The sequence below is a fragment of the Malus sylvestris genome, chromosome 6 (assembly GCF_916048215.2).
Source record: "Malus sylvestris chromosome 6, drMalSylv7.2, whole genome shotgun sequence".
NCBI lineage: Eukaryota > Viridiplantae > Streptophyta > Magnoliopsida > Rosales > Rosaceae > Malus > Malus sylvestris.
This window is the reverse complement of record NC_062265.1, coordinates 11,402,193-11,419,686: the sequence shown is the minus strand read 5'-3', so window position 1 is coordinate 11,419,686 and position 17,494 is coordinate 11,402,193. Positions and strand designations below refer to the sequence as shown.

The 17,494-nt window shown below is 41.4% G+C and overlaps 1 long non-coding RNA gene and 1 pseudogene across 1 annotated transcript; both read right to left on the bottom strand.

Moving 5' to 3' along the window:
* Nucleotides 1–1,195: 1,195 nt before the first annotated feature.
* LOC126626849 (uncharacterized) lies at nucleotides 1,196–1,744 on the bottom strand. Its single transcript, XR_007624790.1, has 2 exons — nucleotides 1,516–1,744; nucleotides 1,196–1,426 (listed from the first exon to the last, which is right to left on the bottom strand). It is a non-coding gene; the product is annotated as an uncharacterized LOC126626849 (long non-coding RNA).
* Nucleotides 1,745–12,212: 10,468 nt separating this feature from the next.
* Nucleotides 12,213–14,244, bottom strand: LOC126625440 (uncharacterized; annotated as a pseudogene).
* Between the last annotated feature and the right edge of the window lie 3,250 nt (nucleotides 14,245–17,494).

The following is a 17,494-nucleotide window of genomic DNA, read 5'->3' as shown; positions in this document are numbered from 1 at the left end:
ACATATCAATATGAGAAACGACTCAAAAAGGAATTGGAACAATCCCTGTTCAGAGTTCTACACTTCAAGTTTGAAAAAGCATCTTAAGGACTATTTTGAGCAGTCTAATGTGCCACAAGAGCTTTTGGTGGAGGATAAACTCTCTAAATTGTTGGAATCAAATGAGTTGTACATAGAAATAACCAATCATGGATTTCAAATTCAAGCATTAAACTATGGAAAGAGCTATGATGATCAAGAGGAGATTTGTGCAAAACCTTAGGAGCAATTTGCTAGTTATTCACGACCAAGTGAAGAAAAAGCACATGCTAGTTCTGAAATCTTTCTAGAACCTATGGCTACCCAAGTTTATGTTCCACCATCACCTTTCCACAAAGGCTGGAGGAAGACGTCAGTGTTAATGTGTTAGGGGAGGTTCACACAAATTCAGCATTAAGCATGTTACATGGTCAACTTTTCAGCCAGCTAAATGATTTGGATACAGGGCAAATGGTTGTTGATGGGAAAATTTTAATTGTTGTACTGAACAGTGCACCAACATAGCCGATCATACTTGATGGTATTCGGTGCAAGTCATACAAGCAGGCTATGATCCACAAGGAAACAAAGAAAAAGCTTAATGGCAACCTAATTCTTCGTCAAGAAATTCGACCAAAGCAGAAATTGTGGGTGTTAAACACACGGTTTAAAGCAGTTTGGCAGAGACATCAGCCTCTTTGTAAAGGGCCCTATTTGCTTACAAAAATTCATTCACATGGAAAGGTGGACATCAAGGCTTCAGCAAATGAATTCAGATGCACAATTGATAACCACCGCACTCCGTATCTACTATTAGCCTCCGATGCTGCCAAGGAATGGTTGACTCTAAAAAAACAAATCACGTGATCACCAGATTCTTTCAAATCTATCTAACTATAGACGTTAACTAAAGCGCTAATTGAGAAGTAACCCAATTTTTCTAACTCTTTTCTTCTTATTTGCGTTTATTTTATTTTCTTCCTTGTATTCTTTTTCACAAAAATAAAAAGATTTAAAAAATTCAAAAAATTCAAAAACACAAAAACAGAATTTTTTTTAGTTAATAAGTATTTTATTTGGAATTTATTCTAGTGCAATTTTAATTTTGTGGTTGAATTTGAATCAAATACGGGAATCGACTGAATCATGCACTCAGCAGCATTCATCTACTCACAGCTTAGCATTCAAGATCAACATTAAAGTGCAGAAATTTAAAAGGAATGTGAACTGGAGTCTGAATTATGAAATGCTTACAGTGGGGTTGCTGTGATGACCTCTATATCGCTGGACCCTCTTTCACTCACTCTCTCTCACATTTTAATAAAATAATTTTTTTACATACAAGTTCGGCGGTTGTCGGCTATTACCTTCCTTTGGGATTTGAAAATCGTGGACTCTGCGAGTTCTCCTGCGCACAGATCAGAGCATGCATGTATTATTTTTCCCTCCAACTGAGCAGTGCAGATTAACATCAAAGAAATTCGGATGAGGGTTTACCTTTTGGACTATAAAATTTTCAGTATGCCAGCAACTCCGTTTGCAAGCGTAGTGGACTCAATGGAACTCGGTGCTGTGCGTTTAAGGGGTGCTTCTGGGTTTGGCTGAGAAGACATCGCGAGGAGTAGAAATGATGAGGGCTAGTTGTTTCGGTTTTGATTTTAGGTTTGAGAGAAAAGGAGAGAGCCCTCTCGGTCGGGCTCGAGGTTAGAGAGAGTTTAGCAAGAAAAACGGCTAGGTTTGGAAATGAAGGTAACGGGGCTGAAACTTGGTTTTTATAGCCCAATGCTAGTCAGTGGGCGGAGGCTTTCGGCATTCCTATTCCTGCCCCCAGGTCACGAGTTCGATCCCAGCACCTGACAAATTTTTGCCAAATGATTAGTTGGTTTCGTACCCTTTTCAGCTCGACTTAATAAGTTTTTAGGAGTGTTCTATGCCTAACGCCATAAAGCCTTTGTGGTTTGGAAGTAATTGACCAAAAGCTCATTACATAGGTTGGATCGATAGCGTAAGGGAACTGGTAGGGATTTTAGTCGAGTCTCATTAACTATATTGGTTCATTTAACACAAAGGGAAGTTCATGAATTCTTTTCTAATTGATTCTAAATGGTTAGACTCTATAGTGGGATTAGTTTGAACTTTTGAAAAGATGTTCTGATTTTTAATGTTTTCTATGGCTGTCAACATGAAGGTGAAAATTTTGTCTTAGTTAATTTTTGTTTAAGTGTCTAGTTTGTTAGTTTTTATCTTTGTTTTTTAGTTTTGTTTTGCTTGAGGACAAGCAAAAAGCTAAGTTTGGAGGTATTTGATGAGTTCATATTATACCATATATTTTACCCTAATTTTAGTTATAATTTATTGGTTATTTTGATAGAATTTTGATAATTTGTTATCTATTTTCAATGTAGGACGTTCGACTTCCTCTAGAGGAAAAAGTGATCAAATGGATGAATTTTGGAGTGATTCCAATTGGAGGATATTCGTGAGTCTTTCAAGATGATTGTGTCAAAATTTCAGATTTTTCTACTCAGCCATTTGACCAACATGCATCTTTCCTATATTGATGTTTTTGGACGTTTTGGGTGTTTTGGAGGTCAAGATGGCATATTTTAAGGAAGATTCCTTCTGAGGATGTGTTAGGAATGTCTCAACCTTTAAAAAGAGACCTTTTAGGACCAAATCGGAGTTGATTTATGGTGGTTCATAACTAATTTCCATTAGTCAGGGCGATGCCTTGAGCCTTAGCATGAATATGTCATTTTTATATAATTGCTTATGATATTATGTGGAAAAGTTTGAATATCCTAAAGGCTTCAAGATTCCAGATTTCAACCTTTTTTGCTAGAGAGTCATCCTTATCATCGTTAGAACATGTAGCCTAATTCATGGCGCAATGCGGAGATGTCAATAGTGATTTCCATAAACTACAATTGTTCAACTTTTCGTTGATAGGCTCAGCATTCGCATGGTATATCAACCTCCCACCTAATTCCATCCAAAGTTGGGAAGAGCTGGTCGAGAAGTTTCACGAACAGTTCTATCAGTCGGGGGTGGAAATGTCAGTTTCTTCATTGGCTAGGATGGCTCAAGCATCTAACGAGTCACCAATGGACTATCTTACAAGGTTTAAATTGGCTAGAAATTGGTGCCGAGTACCTCTTCCCGAAGTTGATTTTGTTAGGCTTGCTCTGAATGGGCTCGACGTGGAGACAAAAAGAAATTCCTGGGGGCAAACTTTCGAGATATGTATGAATTAGCCCAACATGTCGAGCAATATGATTATTTGCTCCGAGAGGAAAAGATCTTAAAGTCCCCTTCCCGAGGAACGATTTACAAACATTCCACGGTCAACTACGCATAGGCCGAAGGCAAAGATTCCCAATAAGTTAGTGTGGATGCAGCCGAGATAGTAATAGATAAACCATATGTTTACAAGGCATTGACTCAAATCATATGTTTACAAGGCATTGACTCAAATCAAGATGCCAAAGCCCGCTCGGCCACTAAGGCGACGGTGAAAACATCAAAAGTTTACACTTTTAATATCACAAAGGCCGAGGTAATTTTCGATCAACTGTTGTTAGCAAAGACTATCAAACTTCGGCCAGGACATAACATTCTTAAGGCCGAAGAGCTTAAAGGGAAGACGTATTGCAAGTACCATAACTTGACTAAGCATACCACGAACAACTATGTCATATTCCGAGATGATATTCAAAGCTGGATCGACAAGGGCAAGCTAAAGTTTCTCGAAAAACGAATGGTAGACACCCATTTGCCCAAGAGCAAAGGGAAAGGGAAGGCCGAGTTTGTCCCAGTACAACATGTCCCAAAGAAAAACTCTTGGCCGCGACTTAAGATTGACCTATTTTCCAGTAAGCCACCCACTGAGTTTTCGGGACCGGCCGTAGTCGAATCTATGTTAAATTCCAGTGAAGAACAAATTGACGAGCTGATGGTTTTGTGCAGCAATTGTAGAGTACACGTCGTATTAACTTAACCAAATGAGAGACCAACACCACGGCAACCGAAGGAACTTGGCGGAGGCCAGTGCCAGAAAGTGTTTGATAGGCTCGGCCCTCAAGAACAGACAGATGGTCCTACCTCGGCCAGACGACGTCTTGATTTTGATGCATTGCTTTATAACGAGGATTATTACTCATGTAATTCCAACAGCTCGAGTTCATCGGTGAATAAAAAAACCTTCAAGCTGCCTAAGCCACGCGACCAATGTTGGTATAGTTACAATTCTCCCACTAGTATGTATACAGCACTATCCAAATCTCAAAAACGTCGACACCAGCAAATAGATTGCATGGCTCGACAACAGGCAGCACAGGCTATTCCGACTACTAAATGGTGAAGGAAAAATTTAGTCCTAGCTAAGAACAAGTAAGAACATTTGAATACATATGCAAACTATTAACACTTTAAAGTAGGCATGCATTAAAAAACAATTCATAAAACCCATGACTTTCAAAGCCTAGTATATGGTGAACCAATAAACTCTTTAACAACATTAAAGAGAAGTAAAGATTTAGAGTTTCTTACCCTTGAAGCTCATCCTTGTTTACACAAGGGATTCACCCAAGTGGAGGGCCTTCAAGTCACCTCCTAGCTCCTTGGATATTGCTTGTGATTTCCTTCTCCTTTTGTGCTCCTTTAGACTTTGTGGATGTAAGGAAATGATCTCCAAAACACCAAAAGTTTGGTGTCTCTAAGTCTCCACACCAAGGGTTAAGTGTGAAGATGAAATGGATGACTTAGGGAAGAAGAGATTGCTAGATTAATCTCCCTAAGTGGCCGGCCTCTTTGTAGAGAGAAAGAGAGAAAATGTTTCACCTCTTTGCCTCAAAGAAAACCCTAATTAGAAAATAGCTATAAAGTTGCTTTTATAACACTTTTCTTTGGTGAGTGGCAAACTTGCAATTAAGCAAACTTTCACCATCTCCTCACCATGGCCGGCCTATATGTTGTGATTGGGCTTATTGCCCATTTTGTTTTAGTTGTCATACAACTTAAACATAATGCGCCTTATGGACCAAAACACTTTTGGGCCCCGAAACCCAAAACCAACTTAAAAGCCCAATACGAACCTTTCGTAAAATTAATTAACTAATTAATCAATCTTGACCATTCTTCAATTAAACCATTTAATTGCATATCCATTTCATTTAATTTCTTCACTATCACCCTTACTCGGTGTACGATCCATTAGGTTCCAATTAGCGAGGTAGTGGGCGATTGTTACTCTTAACGATCGATTATGAATTGAAACCACATTTCAATTCTCCCTTTTATGATTAGTGTTTCCTAATCATTAGGGCTTCCACAAACCATGAGTGACACCTAGCAGTATGTCATGGTTACCCAAGCTAAGTAGAATTGGTTGGAGAACCTATCCAGTTACAACTACAATGCAATACGGTCCTTCTCTAATACAATACTCTTAATCACATTGTTTGAATGATAGTTTGTTTCATGTCTACTATCCAATGTGATACATATCTATATGATTCCCTTGAATATGATTTGGAACAAACTTCCTAAGTCATATTCATATGCTTTGGCCAAAGACTTTAGAATCATATCTTAGAGTATACTCCTTCCACCATGGAAGGTTAGAGATCCCTTGTTGTGCATTCATATGCCTACATGACTAGATAACTTGACCCCAACAATGCCGTGGACACTCCGAGGGAATACCGTTGACATGATCAAAGATCAAGGACCTACCCATTAGACATCTATGATGCCTCAGCTCAAAGGACTACTTTGCATATTGCAACTTTTGAGTTCTTACATGACATGTATGTTCGAACTCTCTTTTGATCGTTGTTCAGTGTACTCGATTACTCTTTCGAGCACCTATGTGTTTGTCTTAGTGTCCAACACCAAATGACTTGAGACTAGTCATATTCACGCTTAAGTCGACATAACACATACTAACCTTAGCGGATTGTCAATACCCAATTGGCAATCCTATGGCTAGGAACGTTTTAGGAATGAACATAAGAGAATGGTCTCGATAATCTAACTCACTTAGATCACTTGTCTCTTAGAACAAATACATCCCTTGGATTCCCTTATTACTTAAACACATGATACAATAAATAGTGATTAACAATAAGCTTTGCCCTTCATTAAACATATAAAAGTTTAATACATTAAGTATTCCAAAAAGCTATTACATCAAATGAGTGGCTTTATGGGCATACTTCCAACAAATGGCAGCCGAAAAAGGCAACAGGAAGGGAAGATGACAGACGAACCCCAACCATCATAACCGAATTACTTCAAGAGGAAAAGGCAGTTGATCACGACTTTGAAACGACCATTAAAGGGTCCAAGAAATGCATCAAACTCCTTTTTCGACCCGGAGAGATGAAAGCTCGTTTTAAGCATTTAAGGAAAAAAACCGAAAGCAAGCTTCCCTCATTACCCCTGCAAGAGCCATTAATAAAGATCCGGCGGAACCTACATCCTCCATTCCTCAGTGAATCCTTGGAGTACATGTGCGAATTTCATAAGAAACATTCTGCCAAAGACTTGTACAACCTACCTAAGGCATGTCAAGAAGCCCTCGACTTGGTGTGCCATTATGCTGAACAAATCATCCAAAAAACCATCAATCCAGCAATGAAAGTTAGGTTCCAACACATGCAAGAATCTAGGGTTCTTGGCTTCGAGGTCGACCCATACACGGACAATGATATGGCTGAGCTTTATTTTTCTCTTGAAGACCTTCAATATTTACGACACCACTTCGAAGTCTTTTAGGCCGTATTGTTCTTCGATCTTACGGCCGATGAAAAAGATCGAGTGGCACGTCTGGACACCTACCTAGACACAAGGGACACTCGAATTGCCTATGAGGAACAAGCTTGTAAAGCACTGCAGAGGCAAAATCAGACACCAGAAAGGCTCGAAGACAATAGTCAGAAGGAAGAAAGGTCGAGTTACATGGCACAAGAGCAAGTACCTATTGAGGCACACGATAATTTGGCCGAGGATGTTCTAATGCACAATGTTGCAGTCCTCGATAACCCTAAAAACGACAACCAGGATCCAATGGGCCTTTCAGTCCTTGAGAATATGGAAATCAGCATGGTTCATGTTCTACCTGCTGGATTCCAGCCAACTACACACCAACCAAACTTCTTGGATGGTGATGTGGTGACCGAGGAAGCAACACAAGTTGATTTCATCATCACCGCCGAAGATGGGCAAGTAAATAACGACGACAAACTTAAAACAACCCTGGCCATATTGTTTCCCCGCTCATCCTTAGCTAATCTTCAACATTTAAAGCCATTGTATGTCATGACCCACATTGAAGGTTACCTAATCTCAAAAATTTTCATCGATTGCGAGGCGACTGTCAATATCATGCCTATATCCGTCATGAAAGCATTACGACGATCCAACGACGAACTCATCCCATTAGGAATAACCGTGAGCAGCTTCGTTGGTGACAAGTCTCAAACCAAATGAGTGCTCCTTTAAAGGTAAACATTACAGGTCGTAATCACATGATCGTATTTTTTATCGTCGATTCCAAGACCGAATATAATGATGTGCTTGGTCGAGATTGGATTCATCAAACGAATTGTATTCCCTCTTCTTTATACCAAGTTTTCATTTTTTGGGACTGCAAATTGGTTGTGGTCCACCCAGTCGATAATCAACCATTCGAAACCAACATGATTCAGGGCCGCTATTATGACGATCATGTCAGCTACATTACCCTACAGGGTTTTAATGAAGATGGACGGCCGACTCGGATCTCAGTCCAGAAAGCCATCGAGGTAGACGGCGAGACTGTACATCAGGATTCAGCCAGACTCAGCTTGGTCGACTTAACTACCAACACTGATGACTGACGCTAGAAGAGAAAGGCACCGGGCTGCGGTTTCATTTATGATGGAACGTCTGCTGGCTCATTGGTATGCTATTTCCAAGCATCCATGTTAAAGCATAAACTTAATCGAATTTTTGGCCAAGGACGATAACGGCCCAGTACTATCGTTAGATAAAGTTCAGGCTGCACCGACCGAACTCGAAGATAGTCGACCCTAAGTTAAGGACCCTTTAGAAGAAATAAATGTTGGAACGACCGATGACCTTCGACCTTTATTTATTAGTGCATGGTTACCCCATTCCATGAAAATCGAACTCTGTAAATTACTCAACGAGTTTAACGATTGTTTCGCTTGGAGTTATCATGAGATGCCGGGCCTTGATCGGACCCTTGTTGAACATGAATTACACATCAAAGCTAATTGTAAGCCTTTCCGCCAGCCCATTCGCCGATTCTCGACCAAAGTACAACTCGGCATAAAGGACAAACTAGTTCAACTTTTAAAAGCTGAGTTTATTCAAACCACTCGATACGTCGAGTGGCTGGCCAATATCGTCTCGATGCTAAAGAAAAATGGCGCCCTACGCATCTGTATCGATTTTCGTAATTTGAACCTGGCAACATCCAAAGATGAATACCCGATACCGATCTCTTATTTGCTAATTGACGTCGCAGTACACTACGAGATCTTATCATTTATGGATGGGCATGCTGGTTATAACTAGATTTTCATCGCCGAAGCTGATGTCCATAAAATCGCTTTTCGTTGCCCCGGGGCATTCAACACATACGAATAGGTCGTCATGCCCTTCAACCTCAAAAACGCCAATGCCACATACCAAGAAGCTATGAACACTATTTTCCATGATTTAATTGGTACCATCGTCGAAGTCTACATCGATGATGTGGTAATCATATCAGCACGTCAGCAGACACATTTGGATGACCTCCGTTAGGCGTTCATGCGCATATGCCAGCATAATCTTAAGATAAATCCCACCAAACGTGCTTTTGGCGTATCAGCCAGAAATTTTTTAGGATTCCTCGTACATCATCGTGGTATTGAGGTGGACGACAACAAGGCTTGCATAATCATTAATGCTCCACCCCCAACGACTAAGAAACAACTACAATCGCTGCTCGGCAAGGTCAACTTTCTCCATCGATTTATTGCCAATTAGGCTAGGAAAATGAAAGCCTTCTCCACGCTTTTGAAACTTAAGGACTCCGACACATTCGAATGGTGTTCAAAACACCAAGAGGCATTTACGCAGATCAAGGTCTCCTTAACAACTCCACCTGTCCTCGTCTCACCACGACGGGGCCGCCCTCTTAAGCTATATATCTCGGTGGTCGAAGAATCCATTAGATGCCTTCTTACATAAGATAATGACGATGGGCGAGAACAAGCCATTTTTTACCTTAGCCGAAATCTCAACCCACAAGAGATTAATTACTCTACTGTCGAGAAGCTTTGCCTCGCCCTTTTTTTCACTGCGTCAAAACTTAGACATTACATGCTCTCGTCAGTCACTCAAGTCATTGCCTAGACTGATGTCATTCATTACATGCTCACTCGGTTGATCGTAAAAGACTGAATCGGCATGTGGACGATAGCCCTTTCTGAGTTCAGCTTGCAATATATGCCTCATAAAGCTGTCAAAAGTCAAGTTTTGGCCGATTTTTTTGCCCAACACCCTTCCTCGTATGAGTTTGGGGGCAATGACGTTGACATCGGCATGGTGGAAACACGTGATAATTACTGGATGATGCACTTTGATGGTTTCAGTACTTCAGTCTCAGCTGGCGTTGGGATTGTTATTCAATCCTCCACTCATAATCGTTGGTATTTTTCTCTTAAGCTCGATTTTGATGTACCAATAATCAGGCCGAATACAAAGCCCTTGTCATCGGCCTAAGTGTATTACATGATTTGCGGGCAATCCTTGTTCTTGGTGACTCCGAACTTGTCATTAATGAACTCAACGGGACTTTTCGTTGCATGAGTTGTACTCTGGCGCCTTACCACATGGTTGCCAACTACTTGGCCGAATCTTTCGACGGCGTTACTTTCAAACACATTTCACGAGTTCATAACACTGACGTTGATGAATTAGCTCAAATAGCCTCCGGAGTACAACTCATGGGGGGCAAATTAGGCTGAGAAATACCTGTGTCATGACAAACACATTTGGCCTTGATTAATCGACAAGTTCTCCAACGTGATTACGTGATCTATACACGGGTCATGTCCTTGCCTTCATTGTTAGAACGAAAGGACACTATTGAGGTTTATGTTGTCGAGGCATTACCAGACGATTGGAGAAGGACGATTATGTGATATATTGATAACCCTAATGGAAAAACACGACCGACAGATTACGGTTCATGCCACAAACTATGTATTATACCAGAATGAGTTGTATCAAAAAGGTGAGGATGGGTTACTGTTGATGTGCCTCGGGCTGCTGGAAGCTGCTCAAGCAATGGCAGAAGTACATGAAGGAATTTGCGAAGCTCACCAATCTGAACAAAAAATGCATTGGCTGTTTCAGCGGCATAGCTATTTCTAGCCGAGTATTCTGAAGGATTGTATTAAGTACGTAAAGGGCTGTGTACAATGTCAAATCCATGGGCCTATACAGAGAGTTTCGGTCGAATCACTACATTCGATCACCAAACCATGGCCATTCCGAGGATGGGCTACGGATGTAATCAGTAAAATCACACCATTTTCTAGTGCAGCCAAACATTCGTGGATACTCGTTGCAACGGACTACTTCACCAAATGGGTCGAAGCCAAGTCATATGCCGAGCTAACATCTAAAGAAGTTTGTAATTTCGTTGAAGAAAACATTGTGACTAGATTCGGCGTGCCAGAAACAATCATAACAGATAATGGTATGATCTTTACATCCAACAGGTTTAAGGAATATTCGACAAATCTAAATATTCGACTTAAGCAATCTATGTTGTATTATCTGCAGACGAATGGACAGGCTGAAGCAAGTAATAAGATCCTAATCGGTATTCTCGAAAAGATGATAAAGAAAGGCTGGGTATATGGCATTTAAAGATAAATGAAGCTTTATGGGCTTATCGAACTTTTCTACGAATAGCCACTGGAACGACTCCATACGCGTTAACTTATGGACACGATGCAATGTTGCCAGTTGAGCTAAGTATAAACTCATTGCCAGTAATTGAACAAAGTAGTTTGTTTAGTGCCGAGTACAATCGGGCCATGAGACAAGAGTTAGAAGATTTAGAAGAAGCTCGGCTTGATGCTTATAACTTATTGGTGGCACAAAAATAGATCGACGAGCGAGCTTATAATCAGCGAGTCAGACTCAAAACGTTCGACGAATGAGAGTTGGTTTGGCAAACCGTACTACCTGTAGGAATTAAAGACTCTAGGTTCGGCAAGTGGTAGCCAAATTGGGAAAGGCCATTCGTTATTCATAAGGTTCTCAATAAAGGAGCATACCATCTTAGGGATCGAACTGATGTAGTTAATAAGTTGCCAATAAATGGGAGGTTTTTAAAAAATACTATCCAGTCACATGGGAGATGCGGGAATAAAAGTTCATTTCATTAAGTTTGATTTTGGAGTTTGGCAATTTGACGGTCAAGGTTAGCCAGGGTCTATTTTTTCGCCTTTAAAACTTTGACTTATGGATGAAGAGCGTCTCGAACGACTGTTGTAGCTTTCAAGTCGTCTCCAGCCCGAAGACCTTTCTCGAAAATACTGAAATATTCTCGGGTTTGTTCCAAGGTAGAAGACACTTGAGTGATAGCCTCAGTGCTTAATTGACCATCAACTGCGAGGTCGTTCAGACATGTAGCCACTGAATCGAGGCCCTGGCATTCGAGAACTTGTCAAGTTGAGAGAGACAAGAGCTTCTGCAACCTAACAAGAACAATCAATTCGGCTATTGATACGGAAGGCTTGGTTGTAGCTGTAGAAGGGCCAACCGCTCCCGAAGTACTCGATAGGAGAGCATCAAACTAGATTTCCCATGAAGGCTGCACACGAAAAGAATTTAAGCGAAAGGAAAATCATAAAAGAATGTAGCAGAGAGAATTTGTTTTAGACCTGCCGAGAGGAAACTTCGGCCATGTCTCCTGGTTCATTGCTCGAACCTAGAGAGCTTAATGGCTGAGCCTAGTGTTTTAGACTGCTTCTTAATTCACGCGGTCAATGAAGGTTATCTACGTTCGACAGCCACTGAGGTGGCCAGGAAATATAGACAACACCCTTCGACGCGTAGAATTTTTGGTGAAATGAATAACTAGGCACCTGACATTTAATTTTTTTCTTGGTTCAGACTCGTTATCACAAAATAGACAAGAGAAAGTAATCGAGCCTTACAAAAGTCGAAGTCACTTCTTGAAAGGGAATGCCAAGGTCTTGGTTCTGTGGGTGAATTAGAGTTTCTGACATTGCTTCAGGCTCAATGAGATGCATTTTTCCACGATCGACTGCAAGAAGATCGACCTGATCAGTTGCCTCAACCACAGGAGGATGATCAATGGAAAGAGGTTCAGTTGGCTGATAGCAACTCGCCAGCAGAATCTCGTCACTCTCGTCATCCTAAAACAAAAGAGTTATTAATACTTTTGAATTTAATGAGTGAAGGGAGTTGCCAGCATAATCATACCTCTTCTAAGATGATCGCTGATTGTTTTGGATTCTTAAGGAGATTCTTCCTGATCGAAGGGGTTGCTTCCCTTATGACGAGTGTTACGGTCGGCCCCAGAGTTATAGGCGTTTTGACCAGTGGTACAGCAACTAGTTCGACCACGACCTCGCAGACCTCAAGGGCCGGGTGAGCTTAGGGTGCCAAGCTAGTTGAAGTTGGCCTTTTCTCCATTGAGGCTTGGACAACAAAAGCAAGATGAGAAGTACTTGGAGCGATCGCTCTGGTGGTATGGCTGGAGATAACGTGAATCTCTCGTGCTCCTTTCTTCACCAATTTCTTGACGCATTTTGTGGGGCGAGAGGCTTCACCTGCCGTCTCGATGTCTGGGCGAGGCCGTTTGCTCGGTGTGTTTTACGCATCGATTTTAGATTTCTTGGAGGAAGGGGCAATTTTTTCTTGGCCACAGTCGGGGCGATCACGTCTGCCTGTTTCAATACTCGACCGCCTGAGAAAGTGAAATCTAATTAGTAAAATTGATTAAGTGTTTAAAGAATAAAGGTTGAGATAATCATATACCCTGGGGCGTTTCTTTGAATTGAGGGGCAGAAGTTTTTTTGGGTCGGTCACCAATAATTTTGTTGACTGCATTTTCGACCGAAGCGCCAAAAAAGTCGTGGGTATATTCTTCCCACCAATAGCCGAAAATATCGGTGCCAAGAGATTCAAGAACAGTTGGTCGAAGGTGGAATTTCTTGCACTGTTCTTGAAACTCATTCTCGATGTCTCTACACTCTCTTTTTGAGGAACCAGAGAGGTGTCCTCGGCTGAGAAGGGAGCAAGAAGCAAGTAGAGGCACCAGGCTACCTTGGAGGTAACCAAGCTATCGGGCAGCAAAGTGGGGGTGGTAGATTTCCCAACTTGCTCGGCGAGCATCGTAACTAAGGGGAAGGTCGCGAGTTAACACGAACGACCCCCAGTTTTGACAAAAACCAGCATCTTCACTTTCATTCCAGGTTAATGTGGGAAGCCTGATGGAGTGGGGGTATTCCTGACGATAATATCAAAAATTCATTGTCGGAAATGATGTTTAGGCCGAAGAAATGTTTAAAGACTTCTTCAGCTCGAGAAGGTACTGGTCGAGGAGCCAACTGAAGGCCAAATGCTGCAGTGGACTTGAGGTTAGGGATTTATGGCCAAAGTGTGGAGAAATAAACCTGCAGCTAGAGTTGGAATACCAAGAGAGGTTCATTCTGGTGCAGAAACGATCTTGTTGATGGTCGTTTCAACCAGGCAGTGCAGAAAGTTAGCAATGATAGTTGGACTGAGCGCCAGAGAGTGACCACTAGCCAAGGCTTCCACCATCGACATATTTTCGAACAAACACTTATTCGACTTGGTACAACAAATAAACTTGTTGTACCAGTAAAATAGGAAGGCCTCGTGTTTTCCCCTCCACAGACTTGCCTCCCATCGACCAGCAAAATAAAGGATGAGGGTGCTGTAGTTAAGAAAATTCTTATGCAACTTCTGAACTTCCTCTTTTGAAGGCTCTTGACCTTTTTGGTTCAACATCTCGACAGCCCGTTCATCGAATAGTGCCTTGAAGTCGAGGTTTGATAGGCATCCAATAAGAGTAGCGTATATTGAAATGCCTGAATGAGAAGTCCCGAGGATAGCCGAGATGTCGAGGATGGTGGGGGTAATAAGGCCGAACAGAAAGATCATGGTGTTGGTGGCCGAGCACTAGAGGCTTAGAACTGTCATAAGAAGTTCTTTATCCATGGTAATCTCCATGGTCAAAAGCTTAATGGAGTCGTGGATGCTAAGAGCCTCCCATTCTTTACCAAAAAAATTTTCCATCCGTACGACCCAGGCCACCCAGTTCGCGTTGGTCGAAGGCCAGGCTCCTTGAGGCTTTGTCAGGCACCACTTCGACCAATCAAATCCTTGCAGCAAATGTGCCACGAAGTGTTCTTTGAATAGGTTGGTGATGGACGATGGCACTATGTCTTTCAAAAGTGGTCCCAGGATTTGATGAGTAATGTTTAGGTCACTCTCGAAACGCAGAGTCTTGATGGCGTTCCGATCGATGAAGTCCTTGCACTTGTCGCACTCGTTGGAGAGTTGGGAGATAAGGGGGCCATTAATGAAGGCTTAAAGATTTCTTAGATGAAAGCTTGGGATTTTCTGGGTTTTGAAAGTTTTGAAAGCAAAGTGGTAAGAAAGTTTCAAGGGTTTTGGAAAGCGTAAGGTACGAATGGAAATGATTCAGGTATTTATAAGCATTTGGGAAAGAAGGTTAAACGTTTGATTTTCAAAATTAAGGATAGAATCGAGCAGGAAAGTTGCTAATCATTGTAGATATTCAGAGAATCTAGGCGAAAAGATCGAGGTTTTCACGGTTTGAGGATGCACAATTGCATGTTGCAGTGAGTTTAGTGAAAGAAAGACGTTTCGACGGTGGCATGTTTTCGAGGGTCATGATTAAGGGCTGCTAGGTTAACCAGGGGACCGGCATGTGGCAGGACGGTTGGGAGAATCGAGATTGTGGGGTTGTGTTTCATAAATGCGCATGGTGGTATTTTTCAAGAGGATTTAATGTTTCTCTTTAGGTCGTTTTCGCTTCTTCAAAGTCGAGGCTTGAACCAATGAGTGTAGGTTGATGACCTCAGAAGTGAGGAGGCAATGTTTGGGCTCAAAATACTGGTTTGAGCCGAGTTTAGAATTGTTCTCGGTTCAGAGGCTGTACTTAGGAATCGCTGGGGGTCATCCGACTCATGGGCCGCATAGCCAAGGCCGGCCGTGTCTTATTGAGAATCCATGGGATGTGGGTGAGTCCTATTACGAGAAGGATGGATAAGGTAGTTGAATCCTAATACGAGAATGAGTTTCGACAGGATAAGGATGTTGAAGTTTGGGATTGAGTTCAAACTCCTAGTAGGAGTAGGACTGGCCGAGATACGGTTGGATCAGGGGAATGAGTTCTAATCCGAGTATGGTTGTGATTTGATTGGAAGCAGGTCGGCTACTATAAATAGAGGGAGGAGGACATCATTTAGGATCTCTTCAATTCAACACACAAACTGCCCTGTGCAAACCTTCGCTTTATGCTAAATCTCCCAACAACCTTGAGATCTTTATTTTCCTTTTTCACCAACACATCTTCAGTTTGGATAAACAACATTGTTGCCGTAGAATCAGCCAACCATGAAGCACCTTCAGTTTGGATAAACAGCACTACGACAGGGCCGATTGGTTATCTATCTAAGTCTCGGCCGAGAAGGATTTTTGAATCCTTATTGGCAGATGTCATCTCATCAGCCTTCTCGGTGAAGTGAGGTGTTACAGGTTACTACATTCAACACATTGAAAGTCGAATTTGATATTGAACTTCGCAGAACTAGCAGCCTTGTCTTTATGCTCTAGAACTCGAAGGCCGAGAGTGTTCCTTCCTCGACCGCAGTAGCTAGATCGAGAAGTCAGCCGCGCGCTCAGCGCAACATTAACATATTTTACTCCTTAGCTGAGCTTGATCGACGAGTTGGCAAGCCCTCATCAACTAAATGACGTAGTTAGCTCATTAGTTACTCAGCCTACGCACCACATAGGCTTGGTATTTTTTAGGGTCAACAAACGCCCATATGACATACACAAGGGTGAGTATACTTCGAAATACTTAAGTGAACTGACAATGTTACAGCTCAGAAACTTTACACATACCAATCCCTTGACCAAGTTTATGAAAAGTAGACTTCAACAATAACTTTAGTGAAAATGTCAACTAGGTTGTCCTGGGAAAGAATCTGTTTGAATTCAATGTTCCAATGTTCTTGTTGCTGATGAGAGAAAAAGAACTTCGACGCAATATGCTTGGTGTTGTCTCCTTTGCTATATCCATTCTCGAGTCATTCAATACATACTACGTTATCTTCATAAATTATTGTAAGGACATCAAGGACAGAAAGTCCACAAGTTCTTCAACTATGTATCATTACTACCCTTGACCAGAACCACTCCTGAATGACTTCATGTAAGGCTAGAATTTCCACATGGTTCAAAAAAGTCCAACTAAATCCTGTTTGGTTGATCTTCAAGATATTGTGGTGTCTCTAACTATAAAGATGTAACCCATTTAAGAACATGTCTTATGCAGGTTAGACAAGTACCGTACATTAACATAATTAACAAGGCAAATCGACTCGATAACCGGGGAGCGCTGCAACTTCACTTGAGGATTTGTAAGGATAAAACAAACCCAAATCCATTGTACCTTTGAGGTAGCGGAAGATGTCTTTAACAATAGTCCAATGTCTGCTTATGGGTGCATTGCTATATCTCTCTAAAAGATTAATAGTAAAGGAGACCGATCTAGTGCACTGAACTAAGTACAATAATACGCCAATTGCACTAGGGTAAAGAACTTCTAGTTCCAAGACTTTTTCCTCATCGTCTTTAGAACAGAAAAGATCTCGTTTTTCATCTAGCTTTCAGACAACCATATGATTACTTGAATGCTTCACTTTATCTTCATTAAAATGACACAACACCTTTTGGGTGTAGTTCGATTGATGGACAAGAATACGATTGAACAATGCTCGATATTCAGCTATGTGGCGGTTTTCTTGAGCTCTTTTGGAGTTTGGATGAGGTTCATGTCATCAACATAAACTGCAACAACCGCAAATCTGAAATGTAACTTCTTAAAGGACACGCAACGACATAGTTTGTTGTTCACATATCCATGACTAGTCAAATACTTACTTAGACGGTTATACCACATTTGTCTAAATTGGCTTCAATCAGTAGAGTGAACGGCTCAATCTAATCAAGATGGTGTTCCGTGGTCTAGAACTATTTGATCAAGTCAATGGAAGTCCTTTTGGAACTTTCATATAGATTTCTGTATCAAGATCCCCATAAAGATATACGTTACCATGTCCATGAGCTGCATGTTTAGTTTTCTTGGAAACTACCA